The sequence below is a fragment of the Falco naumanni genome, chromosome 14, assembly GCF_017639655.2.
Source record: "Falco naumanni isolate bFalNau1 chromosome 14, bFalNau1.pat, whole genome shotgun sequence".
NCBI lineage: Eukaryota > Metazoa > Chordata > Aves > Falconiformes > Falconidae > Falco > Falco naumanni.
Window position 1 is genome coordinate 16,738,023 of NC_054067.1, and position 22,200 is coordinate 16,760,222.

The 22,200-nt window shown below is 48.8% G+C and overlaps 1 protein-coding gene across 2 annotated transcripts in view; it reads left to right on the forward strand.

Annotated features, from left to right (window-relative positions):
* PCDH19 (protocadherin 19) overlaps positions 1-22,200 on the forward strand; it is a 59,840-nt gene that overhangs the window by 31,916 nt on the left and 5,724 nt on the right. The window lies entirely within an intron of this gene.

Below are 22,200 nucleotides of genomic sequence, written 5' to 3' on the forward strand. Positions count from 1 at the left end.
GTCCTGCAGGAACCAGGCTGGTATTAGCTAGAGGAAAGAAGTCAGAGCAGTTCAGCTGAGCCCAAGCCGTGTCGTTTGTACTTGGGCATGAATGTAGCTTTTAATGTCTGACGGATGCAAACATCCTATGCAAACATCCTGTCTTTTTCAATTAAGAAGCCTGAATGCGGTTTGGTGCTCTGGCGCAGGGGAGCCTCGGGGCGCTTGGCTATATCTTGAGATAAGCTGTAGCTGAGGCTCAACTGGAAGCCCCACTGCTAAAAGACTTAAGGATATGAAAACAAAATGCTGTGATTATGAACTGGTCTTCAGCTGTTTAATTCAATTCATGGTAAACATCATTAAAAGCCTTTGTTTTGCTGTCATAAAAGAGTCAAATGGGGGAGAGAGAGTTCTTGCCATCTGCGCCACCGATTGTTGGGTTTTTTTTGCTGGAGAGGAGCTGATCGCTGTATTAATTCTCGATAGAGTCTGTTAAATGGCCGTAGTTAACCCTGTAAGACTCCACGAGGAGGGGAACGTGGAGGTCACCTACCCATTCCACGCTGCCAGCCACACTAATTGGAGAGGGATGGCATCCGCAGCGATAATGTATTTCCAGACAACCCTACTGTGGCCAAAGATGAAAAAAATTAAACATTTATATAACTGTACAGTGGCAGTTTAATTCTCTGCGGACCAGTGCCGTGTCAGAGAATGCAGGCTGATAGCTATCATTTATTATTCTTCTATTACAAAGAAATGCTTTTTCATTTCGATCAGGAGAGGGTTTCCTAAGATGCGTTTGCAGTAAGGGATGACTGTAGGAGCAAAAATGTTCATAATTGATTCCCATCCCGTTGAATGGTCTGAGCAACATCTGTTAATTTTTTGTCACATTTCTTCAGCAAAAAAACCAATCTCAACGGACTGCAGATAGGGTTTTACAGAGATTACATTTCTGATAAGTCTTCATGCTGGCTCTGTTGTGCACCAGATAATGCAAATAAGTTAAAGAGGATGAGTTGGAGGCAGAGCTTGTTGAAGGATTCAGATGGAAATAATATGGTCCAATCTGTTGTAACATGAACTCCTCATTGCACGTAAAAGACTCCCCCAAAATCAGGAGTATTGCCAGAAGGCGACTTCCAAAAGCAACCTGTATGTCTGCCTCCCAGTGCTGCGATGGCCAGGGGCTTGGTGCTTTTGGCTCTGGTTTGTTTCTGGGAGGAAGCTGGTATGCCAGCATTGCGTTGCCATGCAGCTGGACCCGTAGGCAGGTGTGCTGGGGGGCCAGCTCCCATCCTGCAGGACTCATGCTGTCTTGTGCGGAGGAGCAGTGGGGACTCACCTGCGAGGTTGTCAGGATGTTTGTGGAGCAATGAGAGGAGCAGCGCAGGCAGGGGGGTTAGCAGTTACTGTCATAGAAGCTGAAAAAAAGGTTAAAGAGAACATTTTCTGAGCTGATTTGTCAAGCAGGGACTGCAGAAAATAATCAGGAAAATCAAGATGCTGAGATGATGGTGATAACAGCAGTTCCTGCATGATTAAAGCGATGGTTTTAGCATGGTAATTTTTACCCGATTTTGGGTCAGAGTAGCAGGGCAGGGAAGAAACACAAGTTCAATGCCAAGGATGCGCAGGACCAGAGCGCGGCCCACTGCCCTGAGCACGTGGTCCGTGGCCAAACAGCAGCCTGGCGGCTCACGTCCCCATGCTTTGCCTTTGCTCGCTATCCCTGCCCAAACCACATCTGATATAATCCCAGAGAAATGGGGTGGGAGAGTCATCAGAGTTTGCTCATCAGTGCTAATTATCTCCTGCCTGGGGGCCCGGCGAGGTGCCCCCGTGGCCAGGCTCTGCTGGGCTTGGACCTCGCCTTGTAACACCATGAGTCCTTTGTGAGTGGCCAGCTATCAGACTTTGTCCAGGTAATTTGGGCATCTTTATCTGCTTGGTGGGTAATCCTGGGTCTGCTGAAGCAAGACGCTGGTTGGCAGAAATCCTTGCAGCTCAGGGGTAGAGGGCAACCCCTCTGTGGTGGCACTGGGACCTGTCTGGCCAGCCGTTGCCTACTCAGATGCTGGATTTTCTGCAGAAAGAGGTAGGCATGGGGTAGGCATGGATGGGTCCAAGCTCCTTCAGTGTTCTTCAGTGAGCCCAGCACCGGTGGTGAGTACGTGGCCATGGGAGCCCCAGGGACCTACTGCAGATGCTCAGGTAGCCTCCAGGCCCTCTACCCCTTCTCTGCCCTGGTGCTGCTTTTGGGTGGGAGTGACACTAGCTGCCAGTCCTGCTGGCAGGAGCACTTTCTTTTCCTTTGGAAATGACCTAGATTTCCAGAGAAATGGCAAACCATAGCATGGAGGGTGTCGAGCTTTAGTGGGTAGCAGCAGGTCATCAGAAATACTGCCTGGAGCTCAGCCACATCACTTATTTTGGGAGTAGGACTTCTGCCCAGTCCCTCTTTACCTCAGGATCTTAATTATTGATTATAAATTCATCAGTTGAAAAGATGGCTGTAATTGCTTTAATATGTACCCAATTTGGAGTTCATTATCGCCCAGAATTGTTTTCCTTCCCCTGCTAATTGATACCAAATGGGACGCTGAGGAAGGCGGGCACCGGCACCGCTCCACCTTTTGCGATTGCCTCGCTGCTTAATTATTTGTTTATTTGTGGATGTGTTAAGCACTGCTAGAAGTTTATATGCACTCCTTTCCTAATGGTGTCCTCAGCTGAACTTCCAAATGGATTTGTTGGAGAAAGGGAGGGTTTTGAGTGGCTGTTGTATCTCGGCGACGTTTTGGGTTGGCTGGAGAAGTCTGCTGGAGGATGGGGGTAAATCCTTGGGTCCCCCTTTGTATTTTGGCCCATTTCACCGCAATGTGGTGTGGAGTTTCTCCACATCCTGGTGTAACCTTGACCCAAAGCCCAGCACTGGAGGATGCCCTGATTTCCAGCAAGGAGGTGGTGCTGGGCAGGAGACCCACCGCTGACATCACCTTTGTGGACAGCAGTGGGTGGTGCTGGCAGCCGCCGGAGCTTTGCTGTCGGGTTGGCAGCTCCCGACACCTGTTCCTCCCAGCAACGTGGGGAAATCTCAGTGTGAAATGTTTTCCAACACTGCAGAGCGTGGTAGTGCTTTTCCTGGGAAATGGCAGCGCAGACCAGATGTTTCAGAGGGTAATTGAAAATTCCATTTTATCAGAAAGCATTTGCTGTCAAAAAGTTTTATCTTTACTTCAACAAAGAGGTTGATTAGATCCCTCAGGACCTGAATTAGCATCTTTGAGGTTAGATACTCTGTTTTGTGATTCAGGTAGTTACTCCTCCCTTGGTTTTGCGCATACTGGGACTTTATCTTTTAAATCCCTTTGCCCTCTTCCAAGCAACATTTGTGCAGGTCTGGCTTGTTTTCTTTGTGTGGATGCATACAGGCGTCTAGATCTGCTTAAATGTTTTCTATTACCTTTTTCACCTTGCCTTGAGCCAGAGCCATCCTTGTACTCTGTAAGTCATAGGAGCTCTTGCCAGCATAGAAATCAGAAAAGAACTTTTTCAAATATGTGTTTTTAACATTAGAAGCAACAGATTTCAAACTTCTCTTAATTCCCAGTGCTGGCCAGTGTTTTTTACCATCAGTCGTAGAAAGAAAATCATTGGCCCAATGAAGCAGCAATTTGCTGTTTAAGATAAAAATAGAATCCAAAAGAAAACGCAAAAATTATAAACACACACTAATCATAAAGAAGCCAATGTTAGAAACAGTCACCACAGCCATAAAATAGTGAAAAAGCTTTCAAATCAAAGTGAGAGGGTTTTTAAGCAATGTCAGTAATGTGTCTCTACAGAGAATTGCTTCTAAAAGCATCGCTTCCACTTTTCTGGTGCCAGATCAGCAGTAAAGGTTGGCGTGAAATGTCATCTGGAAAGACCTGATCCTGCATACATTTCCACATTTGAGTAACTTTGCTCACATAGGTGGTTTAATTGTGTCTGAGTCTCATAAACTCCAGCAAGACAAAGGGTTCTTTGAATAGAAATGGGCTATATTTAAATGCTTACATTAAGTCTTTTTTATACTATCACACAGTATAGGAACAGGCTTGGATGTAAAGGAGGGCCAGGCACGTGATACTCACCGGAACTTTTCTTGCTGGTTGCATCCCAAATTATTCAGATACGTTGTCATTTAGGGGATCAGGTTTTATTTAGAATATTCCAATTGGCTCTTATGCTCATTTCCATAGTATCTGGGTGCATTTCAGTCATGAATTGAGAACATGACTAATGGTATTAACTGGAGGCAAACACAGGTATTAGAAACTGTTGATTTTGTAAGCTGATTTCCAGCAGTCGTTCCACCTGCAACTCCCTTTTACTCTGCAGAAAAGCCTTTCTGAGAGCTGTATGTACGTGAAGACCTAAGTGACATATTGTAGGGCTTTGGAGGCTGGAAATACAGCTGCATTTCTCTGGAAGTTTCTACAAATTAATAAAAATACCTACTTTCTTGTATTCATGTATGCAGCACAAGACATAAAGTATAACATTCATATGTGAGTGACAGCACATCCCTTAAGATGGATAAATGCTGTAAGCTTTCTTTACAGGGCAATGTCAATTATTACAGCTCTTTTGATTTCTGTATTATTGCACGGATCTCTCAGTAAAGCAGCCTCGGCGAGCTCAGTGGTGCTCCTGCAGTGGCCAGCCTGGAGGGAGCAGTCAGCTTCTCGGAGTACTTTGAAACCCCAGAGAAGGATTTTTATGACGAGTGGCTAAGCCGGGCTTTGGGAAGAGGAGCTGATTGTCTTATGATTCCTTCACTTTTACATGATTACATATTGAGCATCTAAGCTTGTGGATGGCTGTGTGGTGGATACTGATGCTTTTGTACACACTCTCTCTCCATCCTCCCCATGCGCCTGCTGCTGCTATCGCTGCTCAGCGGGGCTCGCAGGGGGACATAATATCTTTTATTAGACCCGTGAATGTAACTGGGAAAAAAGATGCCAAGCATTCAGACTAACAAGTCTCTCTTCAGGATGACCCTTACTGCTGCCAGGCATGTGGTGCTGAGCTCCACCTTCAGTGGGTGGGATGTGGGCAGGCAGCACTGGGCAGCGGGTCGGGCTGCCCCACCGATGGGCTCAGCTTCCCTCACCCCCCCGTTGTGTGGCGGCAGGCGCTCGCTCCAGGAGGTTTAATCTGCACACAGATGTACTGGCTGGCATGGACAGACCCCTCGTGTTGCTTCTTCCTTAGGTTCAGAGCTCTGTAGCACTGAGCACAGCTTGGAGAAATCCTTGCGGGAAACTGATGGTGGGGCAGGGTTGACACTGAAGTCGTATCCACAGCAATAAATGAACGCCAATCCCTTTCTGCAACAGCAGAACTAAATAACAAACAGATGTGCGACCTCCTTTGTTTGCATAAGAAGCATTATCATGGATCCCACATTCCTGGCACTCTTCCTTCAGTTTTCAGGTTCCTTCCTTCAAAGATATTCTTGCAGTGCCTCCATCACTGAAGTTACTCAGTCCACAGTCACAGAAGTTACAACTTTTAGATCCTCAAGTCCTTTCCATCTAAGCACAGAAGACACTCACCAGATGTGAACATTTTGGCAATTTGGAGAGGAAAATTAAAACTTGGATCCGTGCCCTGTTGTGTAGGTTTGTAATGGATGAATGATCAACCCAGAAAGTTGAAGAGTTTCTAGCGTTTTATTGTACTTTTTAATGAGATTTTGTCGAATTTAGTTATTGCCTACCCATATTTTTGCTGGGTGACTGGAGAGCAATTTATAGGAGATATGAAGAAGTGATATTTCTGATTAGAGTTTCAGCTTCTATTTGTGCTTGGTTTTGTTAACTTCTTCTAAACTCCAGCTCAAGCAGAAGGTTTGCGGAGAAGATCTTCGTCAGGGTTCAGCTGAAGGATGGGGTGGTGCTAACCCCTGGCTCTCCCAGAGCATCCTTTTCCAAAACCACTACACAATACTTGGATTTTCAAATATTTCTAAGATAAACACACAGTTCAGTCAAGTTTGCAGCTTCCTTTTCCCTTATAAACAAGCCAAAAAAAGGCTCACGTGGACCTTTTTTTTTTACTTTGCCAGTAACCCCAAGGAAACCATTAACACTTTCTGTCTCACAGCAGTTAAGACGAGCAAAATGGTCAAGGTAATGGCCATCATATTTAACAGTAGGGAAGGTATATGAATAAAACCGAACCTTCTGCTAACGCAGCAAGCCAGCACTTCCCGATCTCCTCCTGTAATCAATCTACATCGTTAATGACTCTGAAAACAGACTGAACTGCTGGGGCTGGCACCGGGAAACTTGCATTACAAACTAACCATCTCTTATTAACCTTTCGGTGTTTCCTTCACAACACTAATTAGAGCCAAATAAAACTACTGTTTGTGAAACTCTTAAGTTAAAATACAATTTTCGGAGGAAATATGGTAAACTCCAAAGCTCCTGTTTGCTTGGCCTTTCTTTTTAATTATGATGGAGGATGGCTGTTACTTGTTTAACAGAGGCTTACATGATTAATGCTGCAATGTTACTGTAATTAAAACAGCAAAAAAAGATGTGATTGGAGCCTGTATAATTTACAGACATCTCGGCATTCTGGTGGCAGAGCAGCTCTAAGTGTTGCAAAGAGGAATCATAAAAATTTATTCTAATTAAAATTGCCAGATTGACTAAACAACAGGTGACTTATGTAACTTGAGCGACTTGCTCTCGGGGTGAGAAATCATCTGAAATCAGTGAATTATACAAAGCTGTCTATTATTCCACTAAATGTGAAAGTGTGTGCTTACCATGGCAACCTGCATCAATTTTGCAGCCGCTGGAAAATACAGGGCCCTTTATTAAAGGAATAATCACCGCAAACAGTGCGCTGACCCGCAGCTCTGCGGGCGCGGGGGGCACGGCACGGTGAGTTTCAGAGCATCCTTCTAGGCACGGGCAGTTGCCGTCGGGTTAAATCCGCTCCTGCTGTGTGGAAACACGCACAGGCAGCTCAGGGGTGATGCGGGAGCGGTGCTGGGCTGGCATCTCCAGAGGGGCTGGCACACGTTGGGTGCCTGTTTATTTCCCCTCAAAAAAGTGGTGCAGCTAACTTTATAAATCCAATAAGGATAAATCATTTGGAGCTCTCTTAATTATGCTTGTGTGCTGCAGAGAGCTGTAGGGCAGGGGACTGCATCTCCCCTGGGTGCAGGGCAAGGAGCCCACCCGTCTCTGAAATACAGTGTATATGGGTGAGTGTCTAAACTGCTCTGGTTCCAGCAGATAACTGCTGAAGGGAGACACACCACTGGGTTTGTATGTAGGTTGTTTTACTAAATGATCTATGTAATAATATATAAGTCAAAACTCTGTAATAATTGGTACCAAACAGCAAAGAGAACTTGCAGCTTTTATCTGTCTTAAGGGAAGCGCTGCCACTCAAAACTCGTGAGCACTATATTTTATTTCTCATACAGCATATATGAATGTAAGAGAGTAGATATTTCTAAATGGGCCACAGAATTATTAAGAATTTCGGCAGCCTTTCCTCGCGGTAGACACGCAGGTATGCAACGGAATAGGCTGGGAAGCGGGCGCACGGGGCTGTGCCAGGCTCTGGCTGGGTTTGTGTTGCCTTTGCTCGGTGATTTCCCTTTCTGTCCTGCATTAACCCCTGTGCCTGTTTGGCAAACAAGTTCTTTGCAGCCAAGTATACTATAGATACATGCTAGCCACAATGTGTATAATCACGGTAAGCGTAATGTGGCCCTATTTTTGCTGAGTGTCTCTAATAGTAATGATCAGCTTCCCTACTCTCAGCGTTCGCTCTGTTAGTGTTTTTATTTTTCAGCAGAAAGCCTTTCTTGTTCAATTTTCCTGATTGTATTTTCACCCTTTTTCAAGTGTGGAGAACAAGTTGCTTTGTAACCAGCTTTGTTAGCTACTCACATGTTGTGTGTCATTACTGATAGCTACAGCTGGCTGCGGGTGACAGCACATGGCAGCGGGTGACTGGCGGTCACCACTGTGTCCCTTCCCCTTTGGGCAGTGACAGTCACACTTGGGGCAGGGAAGTGGAGTTGGGTGGAGACAGGTTGGGGTCGGGCTCTGGGTGTAGGAAGGAGGAGGACATCTGGATATGTGGAATGAGTAGTTGTACTGAAAGCGGACCTTTATCCTGAAGAAATCCTGAGCTAACGTCAGTCCCTCTAAGGAAAGAAAAAAATCGGAAAAAAAAAAAAAAAAAAAAAGGTTAAAAAAACCCTCTCTGAATTGAAGCAATAGGAAATGAAAATTGCTGAGAGATACTGTCATGTGGGTAGCGGTGCTACCAACCTTGTGCTGCAGTAATTACCTCTATGCATGCGATTTGTGCTTGGCTACGACTGAGTTCCCACATCAGCCGGTGCCCAGGCTATATTCAATCAGTCCCAGCTGGAGAAAACTCTCTTGGATCATTTGGTGAGACTTCACCACAGATGCTACCTTGCGTCTGATGGAAGCACTCGTGAGCTGTGTACCACGAAGCCTCCCTGGCACGTGGGGGACATGTGGGGACAGGCGCGGGAGGTTGCCTGCGGCCAGGGGCTGGGGCTGCCTGCGAGGCGGGGGGGTGGGTGCTGAATCCCGTTGCTGGGCGCTCCTGGCCCATTCCAGGGAGAAGACTTTGCTCCGCTGGGTGCATGCCGGAGAGAGTAGGTTTTGTAGTTGTTCTTGCACTGTTTTATGTGGAAAATGAAAGAGTGATGAGCGTTGCTTGGAAATCTTTGTGAGAAGCCCGAGGATGGTGGGTGCCTGTATCTCTCGCAAACCAGGATAGGTCGGGCACTTGATTTCCTCTGAATCACTTTGGAAGTGTCGGCTTCATTAAAGAGACAAGGCAGGGGAGCAGCTGCTGCGAATGCAGCAGGCAGTGCTGCCTCGCCTGCTGGGGCACGTTCCCAGTCGGCTGGTTTAGTAGGTGAACTGCTCCTGGGGCAGGCGAGGAGCCTCAGGGTTCATCCTGCGAGAGGAACAGCTTTCTTAATGCAACTCACTGCGCTTCTGGACATGATGCAGCTCAGTGAGAAGTTATAAAGGGGCAGCTCCTGCTTAGGAAGAGGAATTTGTCTAGAAACCTGAAGTCAGAACCACGCATAGCAGTAATTCAGGAAAGCTCAGAGAGCCAGAAGTGTTTTTGGGAGCGGTAGGTGTGTTAGTGGAGGGTATAAATACCTGTGGGGAGGGTCTGGCACACTCGGGTGGGTCCCTGAGTGGGCCCTATGTATATACCGACCTTTCATTTGGGTTTCACTCTCTTGTTTACCAGCCGAGTTATTTGTGCCACTGACACTGTTGCTCACCAGCACATTTCAGCGGGAGCCGTGCCTTCCGGAGGCTCCGCTCTGCACGGCCTCGCTGTGTCTTCTGCAGCAGCCTCCTGAGAAGGCATCCCGGGGCACGCAGGGCTGCCGTCTGCCTCACAGCACTTGCCGATTGACTTCCATGTCCTGCATCTGTTCTGACAGGCAGTGCTTTTGCAGCCGCTCTCTGATTAGTTTTGGTCCCTCAGATGCATTGATTTACAGACCTTTCTCTGCAATACAGCTTTTCTCGATGACAGTCCATGAAGCACATGATAACTCAGCAGCCTAAATTATTCAGGCAAATTGAATGTGTTTGGCTTGTTCCAAACTTTTGTTTCCTTTCAGTGCTGTCAGGAGAACAGGTAGCCGTGATGCTCGAATCCGGCTCATTCAAGTGCCAGGGAGACACAAACAGCTCAAGTATAACCCATGTTTTACCTCGTTTGTCACTTACTTCCACCTTCAGCCATGCTTTTTCTGGGCACTTTTGTGCCTGGTAAAAATGTCTGTCTTGCATCTGGAGTTGCTGCGCTCCGCTATGCTGCTGGGCTCTGGGAAATCACTTCATCTTGTGGTGGAAAAGCCCTTGTAAAATCCCAAGGAAATTCTGTATCTGTTCCACCCTTTAGCCATGTGTCCTTTTGTGGAAGTATATTCACTCATGCAAATACTTTGATCCATTAATCATCATTGTAGGATCCAGGAACCTCAAATTAATGAAGACAAGTAATTAAAATGAACAATTCCACCTGCAATTCCCTAATCACCTGACCTCTGCTTTGTTAGTCTCCCTCCATTGTTACTGGGTAGGTATGTTCAATTAATTCACTATAGAAATCCATGCAAGCCCTTCACTGGGCAGACGTGCCTTGCAGGGACTGCCGAGCTATGCCAGACGGGTGGAGAGCAGATGTTTTGTCAGTGCAAAAAATGTCCCCTCGCTTTCTGGAGACTGTTCTGCAGCAGGAACTTCTGGGTCTAACTGAAGGCATTGGCTTTCACTCCCCAAATGTGTGTCTGGATATCTAAGACCTGACTCAGAGCCTGTTGAATCCAGCAGGACTCTTTCAACTGAGACCATTGGGCTTGAAATAGGACCCAAGAGAGATGGCATCCTTGGGGGACACGCTCTGAATTTTGCTTGAGACATCGGTCATCTAAGCTGGAGTTCAGAAGTGAGCTCAGGGAGAAGATATCTGCTGCTGAGCATCTGTCTTAATTCAGCAAACAAGGCAGAGCCACTGCTGGAAGATGGAGGTTTGCCTTGGAAAATTCTAGCTGCAAATGAGACACATGATTTTAGGAATTAGAATAATTACCCCCTGGAACAGGTTCCCAAGGGATGTGATATATTCTGTATCACTTAGAGTCTTTAATTCACATTTGCATCTTTTTCCTAAAAGCGTGCCTAGTCACTCAAAGTGAAGGGCTGTGCTTGAGAAGCACAGCGTGACAAAGCTGAGCATCCTGTGGTTTGCAAGGGAGCAGAGCAGGGAGTCACTGTGGTCCTGCGTGGATTAAGCTCTGCAGATCCCTGGAGGAGTGGATTTTGGCACGTCCTTGAGTAGAAGAGCTCACGACTGTCCCCTTGGCCGGTGCTGGCTGCTGTGCAGGAATGTGCAGGGCTGAGTAAGTAACCATGCTGGAGATGATTCAGGAGTGAACTCCCTCAGCCAAAATCTGCCTTCTCTTTCGGAAGACATGCAGTCCCTTCCTCGCTGAATCAGATGTCCCCTGGGGCTGAGCAATCCTGGCTGTATTAGTGTTTCCAGGACCTTCCCTCCCGCTGCTCCCTAAATGGTGAGAGTGTTTTTGAAGACCTCATTTCCCGGCCTTTCCCTTTTATCTCTCCAAACAGCAAGTAAACGAGCAGCCCTTTAGTTTTTAGTTACTGCTTCTGCACCCGGTGAGCTATCAGAGGCTGTTGACGATGACTTTTCTCTTTTCCATGCTCCTGCCTGCAGGATTTGGGGAGATAATTCATTTGGTCCTGGTGCTTTGTCAACTTTCAGCACTTGTAATTGCCTAATGATCAGTGCTGATGCTGTTGTTAAGCCTGTTAAAACTTTGTCCTGCTGAACAGCCAGGCTGTGGCTGTTTCATCGCGTTGTGCCTGCTGTGTTGAGTGGGGCCGTCTTTGATGCTCACTCCCCGGCCCCGGCTTTGGCTGCTGCTTCCCACCCACCTCAGCTGCTGCCGGTGCCCGCCGAGGGGGATGGATGCAGCAGGGTGCTACCCACGCTGGGGAACCGTGCCCGGGGTTACAGGGAGCTAAAGAATAACCCCACAGAGAAGCAGAGGCTTTTCAGGATGAATCTCCTCTCGCCTGCTCAGATGCCCTGCCAGCCCCGAGGAGCCTGGTGCTGGGCGGTGAAGGTGGTCCCCAGGCTTGGTGGAGTGGGTGAGAGGGGCTTTCTGGAGGAGGCTGCCATGGGTAGGGCACTGCTGTTCAGCAACCTGCGTGCCGTTTTTGCTCTTCCATCTCTTGGGTGCCTTTTCTACCTTCATTATGATTTTTTTAGAGCTCTAATTGGCCACATTCCGTGTGATCACCTTCTTTGCTATGCATCCGAGGTGCCCAACTGGCTGGTGCCATCTCTTGAAACCCCCGTCGCTCATCCTCGCCTTTTCCAAGGCTGTTTCTTACTTAATGGCACACACTGAACATTAGTGCATTACCATCCCTTTTCCAAGAACAGTCTCCATCCACTCTTCTCTCATCCCCCAGTGCCTCATCCAATTTAATTAATTATACTTAGTATATTACGCATCCTGTCAAAGTTTTTCCTTTCCGAGGTTTAATGGTTTTTTAATTCTAATGCATGCTGCATGTGTAAGTGTTTTAGAAATGAGGCGAGCGTGCAGTGGCAAAGAGGCAGCATTACATCTGTGTGCCGCAGACAGCGAGGGTGGATCCCTGTAGAGAGGCTCCAGCAGAATTACTGCAGGACCGCACTGCCTGCCTTCCCGTTGCATCCCCCTTCTTGTGCTCGGGCAGGGGGGATATTAGGCTGATTCCCACCACAGAGGGACACGTTTGGGTTAAGCCTACCTGCTTATGGTGCACCTCATGCTCCAGCCACAGAAGCACGTGCCGGGCTGGTGGCTCAGCCCCAGCACCAGCCGCTTCTTCTCGACTGCTGCAGCCCTGTGGTGAAATCCAGTGTAATGAGCTTGACTCTTCTCCTCGCACTAACTCTGTCTGAAAGCACCAAATTACATCAGTCATTTCAGCCTTGCTTTATCCCTTTGAAGAAAGGCTGCGTTAAGGATGCGGTGGGTACTAGACTAATCAGGTAACGCCAGCTGGGGCTGGTACCTATTGCTCTTTATTTCCCAGTGACAGTTAAAATGTTTGGTCAGAAAAGTCATTCAGGAGGAATGAGTTTGTGGGGTCTTATACCTACCAGCTTTGGGTATTTCCAGATAAAACCTGCTCAGACTAAGAGGGTTGTGGGTTGGTGTTTTTTTTTTTTTTTTCTTCTTGCCTGTCAGTGTTGCAGAGTGCTTAGGTTTTGAAAATCCAGCTGCGCTCTGTCTGTCTGTCACACCGTCACCACGAGTAACGATGCTGTGGTGCAATTTAGCTGACAGCCCTGTGAACCGGGGCCAGGAGCCAACACAATCCAGCCTGACCTCAGGGCAATGTTGCAGAAACGCGTCTCGGAGAAATCAGGAATCACGGGAGGCTGCGCAGGCAGAGGTGGGGCAGAAGCCCACCATGTGCCAGCAGCGCTGGAGCAGCCGCCTTGGGGGGCAGGAGCCTCCTGCCCCCTGCGCTGGAGCCACAGCAAGGGGGCACGTGGCAGGACCCCAGGGGTGCATGAAGACCCCCCCGCGTCGGACTCTGCATCAGCGCTCGAGTGCCCGTGGGTTGGTGTCAGTTTGGCCGGGAGGGCTGCGGCCGTGGAGCTGACTGCTTGCCTTGCAGTATTTACAGAGGCTGTGAAAATATGGTTATTTTCCTTCCTGTTGCTCAGCTCTCTCCCCATGGCTCTTCAGTTTACAGCCCAGACAAACTCGAGGGCTCATTCTCCATCTGGTCCCCACGGCTGCAGGGCTGGTGGGACGGGATGGGAAGGGATGGGGCAGGACGGGATGGGATGGGGCAGGACGGGATGGGATGGGGCAGGACGGGATGGGATGGGGCAGGACGGGATGGGATGGGATGGGATGCCACCTGCATCGCTGGCAATTGAGCTCGTCCATGACTTACAAGTAATGTAGTTTCCCTAAGCGTATAATGAGGGTTTAGATTTGACTTGACCTTATGCTAATTTTATATGCATATTTATACACTATGATCACACTCTTAATTAATGAAGGGAAACTTAATTGCCAAAATGACATTTCGGCTGAATTAAATGGGCTAGATTCCCCAGACTTTGGCAATGTCATGACGTCTTCTGGTGGCCGTGGGGCTAGTCTAACCTGTAGCTGGCATTCCCCTGTCAATGCCGTTATCCCTCGTCGACATGGAACTGGAGTCTTGTTCGAGCCCTCCGTGTACACCTGTGGCCGGGGCAGAGGAACAGGAGTGTCCTTGTGTCGTGGTGAGTCGTGGTGCCAGATCAGGCTGTAGGCGCTGCTGGGTGCTGGACAGTGTAGAGCAGACTTTGCAGACCTGCCCCCGTAGCTGTCCCGGTTCCCTGTGGGATTTTCTGATGCACCCACCACCCTAGACCAGCATCTCATTGTGGGACATCCCTGTGCTTCAGAGGAGAGTGTCCACCAGCATGGAAAACCCTGTGTTCATCAAAAAAAGAGTTAAAGTAGAGCACCAGGGAGGGGATAATGCCGGGCTCCAGGGTGGAGGAGCGAGAGGTCAATGTCGTGATGAGAGATGGCCAGCAACCAACACTTTTGGCTTAAAAAAAAAAAAAAAAAAAAAAAAAAAAAAGGGGAAAAATTCCCTAGCTATCTCTTGACAGTGGGGAACGCCCCATTGTGCTGGGAAGCCTTCCAGCTCTCTCCACTCTTCAGAGCTGCGCACTTTTAGAAAGTACAAAGAGCTCCTCATAATGTTTTGCCTTGTGGGTACATCTATGATTAATTCCGTGCAAGCATTACTGGTGCAATAACAATACTGGAGGTCCTAAAACTGAAAAAGGAAACACATTTGGCTCGTACTTCATACACAATCACTTACACTTAAGCTATTGATAGTTGATTGGGATCTGTAGACTGCTGGGCTAGTGCCACTGGGTTTCTGAGCGCATTCAATGGCTGGAACAGACAGCGAGGCTGTAGGTTTTGGCAAGCTGTAGGTCTCATTAGTCAGGCTGACTGTATCTGACACGAGAGATTCCCATCCACCAAGATGAAGCTCACTTCCCTAGGCTTTGGCTGACGTCCCAACAATATTTACATGAAGGACAACAGAGGATCAGTTTTAGATTAAGGCTGTGAGTTTCCAGTAGGCAGACAGTTAAATATTCTATTGAAATACTCTTTTGATTATTTAGATAATAATGGAGTTTATGCATGTCCTTGAGAAATCTGGGGAAAGGCAGTTGTTTTATGCTAAGCATGCAAAGATGTGTTTAATCTTGATAATAGGAGTAAATTATGTATCAGCGTTTATAACCTCGGCTCCTTGATTTCTCACTTGTGTGGAAGCACCAGAAACCTCACCGGGAAGGGAGTGCTGTGTTGGGTGGGTGCACAGGAGGAGGGGGCAGGCAGGGATCTTGCCTGCATCCCCGCTCCTGCCGGCACCCTGGCCCTCTGCATCCCTACAGCGAGAGGATGGGGATGGGCTGTTCTGCTTCGTCCTGGCCAAGGGAGATGCCGACTGCGATAACACATTTGCCACGAGCCCCCAAAGGGTGTACGTCGGTGTGGCTGCAGCGAGGGCAGGGATGCTGCTCCGACAGGCGCTGGGCCAGCAGCTGGCCTGGTACAGTCAGCTGGGAATTGCTTATCTCCCTCAACTGTACTTTCTGTTCTGTTGGATTTTTATCAGAATCGTCGAGTAGCTATTTTCTGAGCAATGTTTAATTTTGTTCGGGATGGGGAAATAATTCGATTTATTGCTGCCGTTGCAATGTGGCCGCCTGGCTGGTCCCATGTTATCCTGACAGAATGTGTGAATTTGTCGGTTTCGGATTTGACAATAGCGGAGAAAAGTAACCTTTGGATTAATTTGTTTTAGCGACTAAAGTCCCATTAAATGGAAGGCAGCTGGTGTCAAAGGCATAAATGGAGACAAAGTTTTGCTCCCAATTGTGGGAAATGTGTTTAAACAGACTAGAAATGTTTCCATCTCTGCAGGGTATAATATACTCAAATGGTTACATTAACATGAAAAAAATATAAGAAAGAGTGTATTTAGGACAATCCCTCTGTATCCAGTGTTAATGAAATTGAATTCCAGTAATGAAGTCAAAGGGTTGTATTCTGCACTCGCGCAGGCAGCACAGTAACTTGCATTAGCCTTAATGGGAGCTGTGCCTATGAATTACGGAGCCGTAATGGTTCGAGATGGAAGAGGTCTATCAGAACCCAGAGTGCTCTCCTCTCTGAGGACCAGATCCTGCATCCTAACTGATGCTAGGATGCTAATGAGCCCTGTACCAAGGCGTGAGTAGCAAAGTTTCAGAGGTGAAATCCCTGCTGCTCAGGGGCCAGCACGAGCTCTACAGACCACTTAAGAAAAAGTATTAATTGGGGTTTAAATGGTGTGTTCCATCAGCCCTCTGAAAGGGAATTAATTTTGCCTTGCGAATGAGGTGGGGATCGGCCCACAGTCCCGGATAAAGGAGGGTGGCCAGCATTAAATTGCATTCTAGCCCATAATACCTTCTGGGTCTGACTCCGCTGTACTGCGTGGCATGCTGAAACACCAGCTCCTCTTGCTTCGTGTGATCGCCCTCCTTTCCACAGCCTTCTTATCCCAAAAGCTTTGGCATGCCCGGGAGGGCGTTTTTCCAGAGAAAATCTTTTGCATCAAATCTCTGTTTATCCCTCAGGTGTGTCCCCAGCCAGGCACCCTGGGTGTCGGCGTGGCAGTCTTTGCTCGTGATACAGGGACCGTTCTGCAGAAGAACAGGCATCATCAACAGCAACATAGAGCAGGAAAGGAGGTGAATGGGCCAACCCCTCAGCTGGTGTAAATCAGTGTGGGTCCTTGGTGCTCCTGGGAGCTGTATGCATCTGCAGCAGCTGGGAGTGATCCCCATCGCGTCTCTCCGTTGACCATGACAGAAGCGCTGCCCATGAGCTGCGTTCAGCCATGAGTCCTTATCAGCAATTGCCTGATAAATTAATCTAATTCACATCCCTTGTTTCATTAAAATAATTCCTCACAGGCATTTGTTTTGTCCAAGCACTGTTGACCTCCTGTGTTGGGACAGACAATCCAGGATTAAAAATACAGCATTTTTCAGCTTGCAGAAATCCCAAACGATGGCGAAAGAGAGGAAAAGAAAGGCTTCTCGTTGTGGTAAAAAGCATTTGTCACTGTCCCTGGTTATTAGTATCCTTCGAGCACTGTGCAAGGGAAGCCATGCCAGGATTACATTTCTGCATTGGCTGAAGATTTCTTGTTAGGAAAGGTGAAGAAGGCTCTGTAAAAGCCCATAGGTGAAAAATATAATACGCTATTCTCTGCCTCTTGTTTCCTGATATTATGCTATTACGGGAGATAAGGGAGAGGTGCAGAGTCTTAATTTACAAGCAAATAATGAACCATGGCTGGGGACTGTTTGTATGTTGCTGGGGCTTATTATTTTATCTGGAGCGTAATGCGGTGGATCGCTGCTCCCGAGCTGGGAACAGCCCCTCCTGGGGAGGTGGAGGGGAGGTGGGCTCCGCGGGTGTGCTGAGGGTGGTGGGTGCTGCACAGGGGCTCAGGGACGTGCCTCGTGCCTTGTGGCATACGTCCCTGAGAAAATTCAGGTGCTCGAGTTAAAAAGAAACCCCAAAGTAGCTGGAAACGGAGTGTTAAATAATGCAGTTGCGCATTGTCCGTGAAAGATGGCTAACCGTGAGTAAACATCAACAGCAGTGTTTGATCCCTTCATGTTTACTATTTATTCATATTTATTATTCATAAATTCCGTCACAAATGTTAGGCCCGCACCCCAGTGAGACATTTGCATTTTATTTTAAGTTTGATCCCCCCTCCCTTAGTTTCGTGAACTGAGATTTAATGATTTGCTTTTCCACATCGTTCCCGTGCTGGCTCTCCCTGGCTCTCCTCTTCTTGTTTCAGGAAGAGATTTCTAACATGGAAAAGTGATATTTGAATAGATTCCCCTAAGGCAATCAATTTACTTTTAATTTGTCTGGAACTAAGCTTTTCTTTGTTGCAATGAGAAAGGATTGAAACTGCTGTAAAATTTATTAGCTTCCAGGAAGATTTTGAAATGAATTTTTTAATGATTGTGCTGTTTGCTGTACCCAGGAGCAGTGTCATCATGATTACAGTATAATCATACGGTTGCTGAAGAAACACCGAAATATGGAGATAAAGCCAGGCTCCTGCACGGGGGTACCTACGGTACCGGCCCAGGTATGGGCACACGTGCCCTATGGGGCTGGGGGCTTGGGCTGGGGCCGTGCTCACCTGTGCACCCCCCACCCCATGCACGTCCCAGCCAGGCTGCGATTCTTCCAGTTGTCCCTTCTGTTCTTATTTTCCATTTTCAAGCGACTTCTCCGCTCCTCTCCCTTGCTCCCCATGTAATAGCACAAATGAGCTCTACTTACTCACCTCGGCAAAGCTGCTCTGACATGGATTGGATTGAACTGAGCGGCTGTTTGAAAATGGAAACTCCAGGGACTATTGTCATCGCCCAAATTGCACCTTAGATTGTATAACAGCACGTGTCATCTGGCCATTTATCAGGAATATTACATTCCCAGGCACTTGCACCTTGCTACGATTTAACTTTGTCTCTTTGGCCAGCGCTGCGATTCCACTGGAGATAATTCAATTGCTCTGAGAGCTGAATGGGCACCTGCACATCGGCTTCGTGTTGCTCTGTCGCAGGTACGCAGGCTTTGAATAGGAGACTGAAAGCACTTGTACACCCTGGACGTTCGTTAATCCTTCCTTTTAATGAGAGGAGGCCCTGTGCAGAGGGGAGGTGGAGGCTGTGTTGCTCCAGTGCCTACCCAGTGTCCTCTGTCAGCTCCTCCTGGGCTCCTCTCAGCTCCTGGCTCTCAGGAGTCCATCCTGTCTCCCTGCCTTTCTAGCCAAGAGCTTTCGCGGTGGGATTGGGAAGCGCTGAGTGTCTCGGCTGGGCAGGCATCAGGGTGGGATTGGGAAATGCTGAGGGTCTCGGCTCGGCAGGCAGTGGGGCACTCGGCCCCAGGAATCAGGGCACTGCCAGTGTTTCACGTCACCTCCCTGCCTCTTGTGCCACTGTGCTGTTGTCTCCAGCTCCATACCCCACCGGTGGGGTGGCTGTGTGTCTGCTAGCGGAGGAGCTGCGGGTGCTGCCTCCCCCCGCAGGCAGAGCCCACTGCCTGGTTCAGAGCCCGCAGGCAGCACAGGCAGCGCAGGCAGCACAGGCAGTGCAGGCAGCACAGGCAGCACAGGCAGCGCAGGCAGCACAGGCAGTGCAGGCAGCACAGGCAACACACGGGGCTGGCTGGGGCTTCTTATTAGTGCCTTTGTGTGGGTCCCCTGAGGTGCAAGTAGAGCAGGTTTGAAATCTGGAGCTCAACGTGGCTTTTGCTGTACTTGTGAAGGAGCGTATTTATTCTAGAGGTGGCTGTTGGTTTTATTTTATTTCATATTTGCTGTGTGAGAGCTTACATTTAGCAATGACACATTTTGTCTGCCAAGCCTGACTACAGGATAACTGCTCACCTCCTGATGGCGAGGCTTTTGCCAAGATGTTTTGTACCTGGGGAACATTTTAAAAGCAACCCTGCCCTAAAGTGCTCTGAAACAAAACTCTGGATTTGCACTGGGTGAAGGCATGAAGTATGGATATTGCTGCTGTGGGACCCGCGCACCTCGCGTGCCAGACTGCGCAGCCATCACCCACGCGTGGCACCTGCGCTGGGCGAGCTGTTCAGCATCTCTGCAGACTGCCTGCGTGTGACACGGGTGTCCCTACAGTCCCGTGAGCAACAGGACTCTCACCCCAGCGTGCGTGTAGTGTACACCACTTGTTAGAAGGCCCAGCCCAGCTCAGGGCAGCTTGTGCAGCCCCATGCCGCAGTGTCCCCCTGCTCCAGCCCATGCCAGCCGGTGGGTCCTTGCCAGCCTGGTGCGTTGGGCTCCTTGGGGACTGCTTTCCAGGATGAGGTGTTTGCTCCTTGGGTCATGCAGAGCAGCGCTGAAGCTGCGGCGTTGCTCACCCCGTGCTGCCCCTCTGCTGTTCCCTCCTCCCTTTGCCTCTTGCCTGGCCCTGTCAGGCAGCAGTTTCACACCAACGTGCTCACCCCCTGCTATCGGTGCGCTGGGGGTGGTGGTGGCAAGCTGCCTGTTTTGGCCACCTGCCACTCCTCGTGTCATGTGTGGTACAGTGGTTATTACCTGGGCTTTGCTCCTTGCATTAAGAACATTTTTTAGTGCAGACAGTAACAGCTGTATTGACTAGGGCAGGTCTAGGGCTATAAAAGAATTTCCTGTTGTCCTGTTTCTGGTTGTTAAAGTGGTAAAAACCAAGACAGAACAGTACAGTAAAGAGCCCTTGAATGTGAATGACTGTCCTGGGTGCCGTTGAGGTGGGGTGAGTCAGACCTGGCTGTGAAGGGCAGCGCCAGGAGCATGCCCGGCAGCTCCGTGCCTGCCTCTGCCTTGAGGCAGCAGCTGCTCCTGCACAGGAGGAGGATGCGAGGTGACAGCCCTGGGATCAGCCCTCTGAGCTTGCCTTCTGTGGGCCTGGGATAGCAGAGCAGTGGTGTGGTGTCGGTGTGTATCAACAGGGCATGCTTGTGGTGTAAAAATAGTATTTTATATCAGCGACGGGGTTAAGACAGTGATGGGTGGGTAGCTGAAGGTATGATCTTCACAGTGCCATGGAGAAGTGGCTGCTGCTCAGGGCTCTGTGCTGGTCCCTGGGTCTGCTGCCAGGTCAGGGAAGCCCGGACGTGTGTTGTCCCTGAGAGCAGGGTGGTTTCTGGCTGCGGGACGTGGTCCCTGCAGGTCAAAGCGGGAACAGGAGCAGGGAGGCAGAATGCGTGGTGGAGCTACCTGTTGTCTTCAGGTCTGTGGATGGATGATGACTCCTGCCCCTCTGCCTGTCGGCCCGGCATCTTTCATACATGTTACGTTTCCTTCATAAAATAAAAGATGGAAACAGCATATGTATGTAATGCTTTTCATCTCTTCTCCTGCCTGTGTTTCAGCTGCCACCGGTGCAACTTGTAGGCAAGCATCCTGGTGTACAAAGATCGCGAGTCCCCGGTAGACAGGCACCACGCCAGCTGTCTCCAATAAGACTGCTCTTAGAGCACAGGTCCCTTTCTAGGGTTTGAGGAATATCCACTTGCAATGCAGTAATCAGTGAAGTCCTCAGTTTGTTTTAAAATGTAAAACGTGCCAGCTTGGAATACATGGCTCAAGGCAAGACAAACCCCCCTGTGTTCTGTCCGGGGTGCAGTTTGCCTTGGCTGCGGTGGTCCTGTGGATGTGGGACTGAGCTGTGATGCTGGGCAGGGAGGGTGAGGAGCAGCAGCTCCCCCTGTGCCTTTCTGTGCTGGACCAGCCATCCCAGTGTGCACCCAGATCTGGTGTTTCATATTTGTGGAGAGACTGAAGTGATGTGTGCTCCAGCAATGTGCCCAAGGTCACACAGCACAATAAATCAGTGTCTCATCGGGGATGAGAACCCAAGATATTTCTGTATCCCCTCCAGCCATCACCAAGTCCTCTGCTATCACAGCCAGACTACACAACTTTGTATGCTCGTAGCAGCCTTTTGAAGGTAAGCTGTGGATAAATAGGCAGGCAGCAACACTTTCTGGGCAATTTTTCTTTTTTTTTTTTTTTTTTTAATTTTGCTCAAGTACTTGAAAGTAACAGAATCAAAGTATAAGAACATGGGCTTTTAGATCTCGGTGCAGGTTGTTCTGCATGTGAGGCTCAGAGCACCCTTCTCTCAAACTGCTGTAAAGGCGGCTGCCGAAACCCAGACCTCCTACACATGCACCCGGTGCCGTGCTCCACACCACCGGGTAGCTGCTCTGATGTAGAGAAAAAGCTAATGCTTTACCCATAGATTTTTCAATTAATTGGCTTCTTCTCCTTTAAAAAAAAACCCTTTTCTTTTTTTTTTTTTTTTTTGAGGTCTGCCTTTTACTCGTTTATTCTCTTTAAGTGTTAAGCTGCTCATATTTTGGTGCATTGTGTTATGTGCTGAGAATTTTTATCAGCCGCCCTAGTGCTCGAATGTGGTGGAAATACCAATGTGTCTGAGGAGTGGAGGTTATGCACACAGATGTACAAAGCATCAAAATGAACGACGGGAAGGAAACCCAGGCTGAGTCTGCACCTTCGCAGGCTTCGATCCATCAAACCAGCACCGACCGAGCGCGGTCTTGTGTGGGTAATGGCATTAGTGCTGTAACGCTGCTTTGTGTGTTTATAGGTTACGGTAGGAAGGAGCTACATCTTGCGTATGGAAAGGTTGTGCTTTATGAGGACTAGCTGCAGTCACAGGTTCTTATCAAATGAAGGAAAAGTCACAAGCTGAGACTGAAAAGCAGCCGAGAGCCTGCGGTGTTTGGTGGGAGCCGCAGCTGGATGCTCAGCAAGGGCTGGGGACTCCTGGATTTGGTTTCCAGCTTTGCACTTGGCTGAGCCTGGCAGCTTCCCTGGGCCCCAGTCTGTCTGTCTGCGACGGGGGCTTGAGGCTGTGCAGTCCCGTGGGATCGGCCAGCAG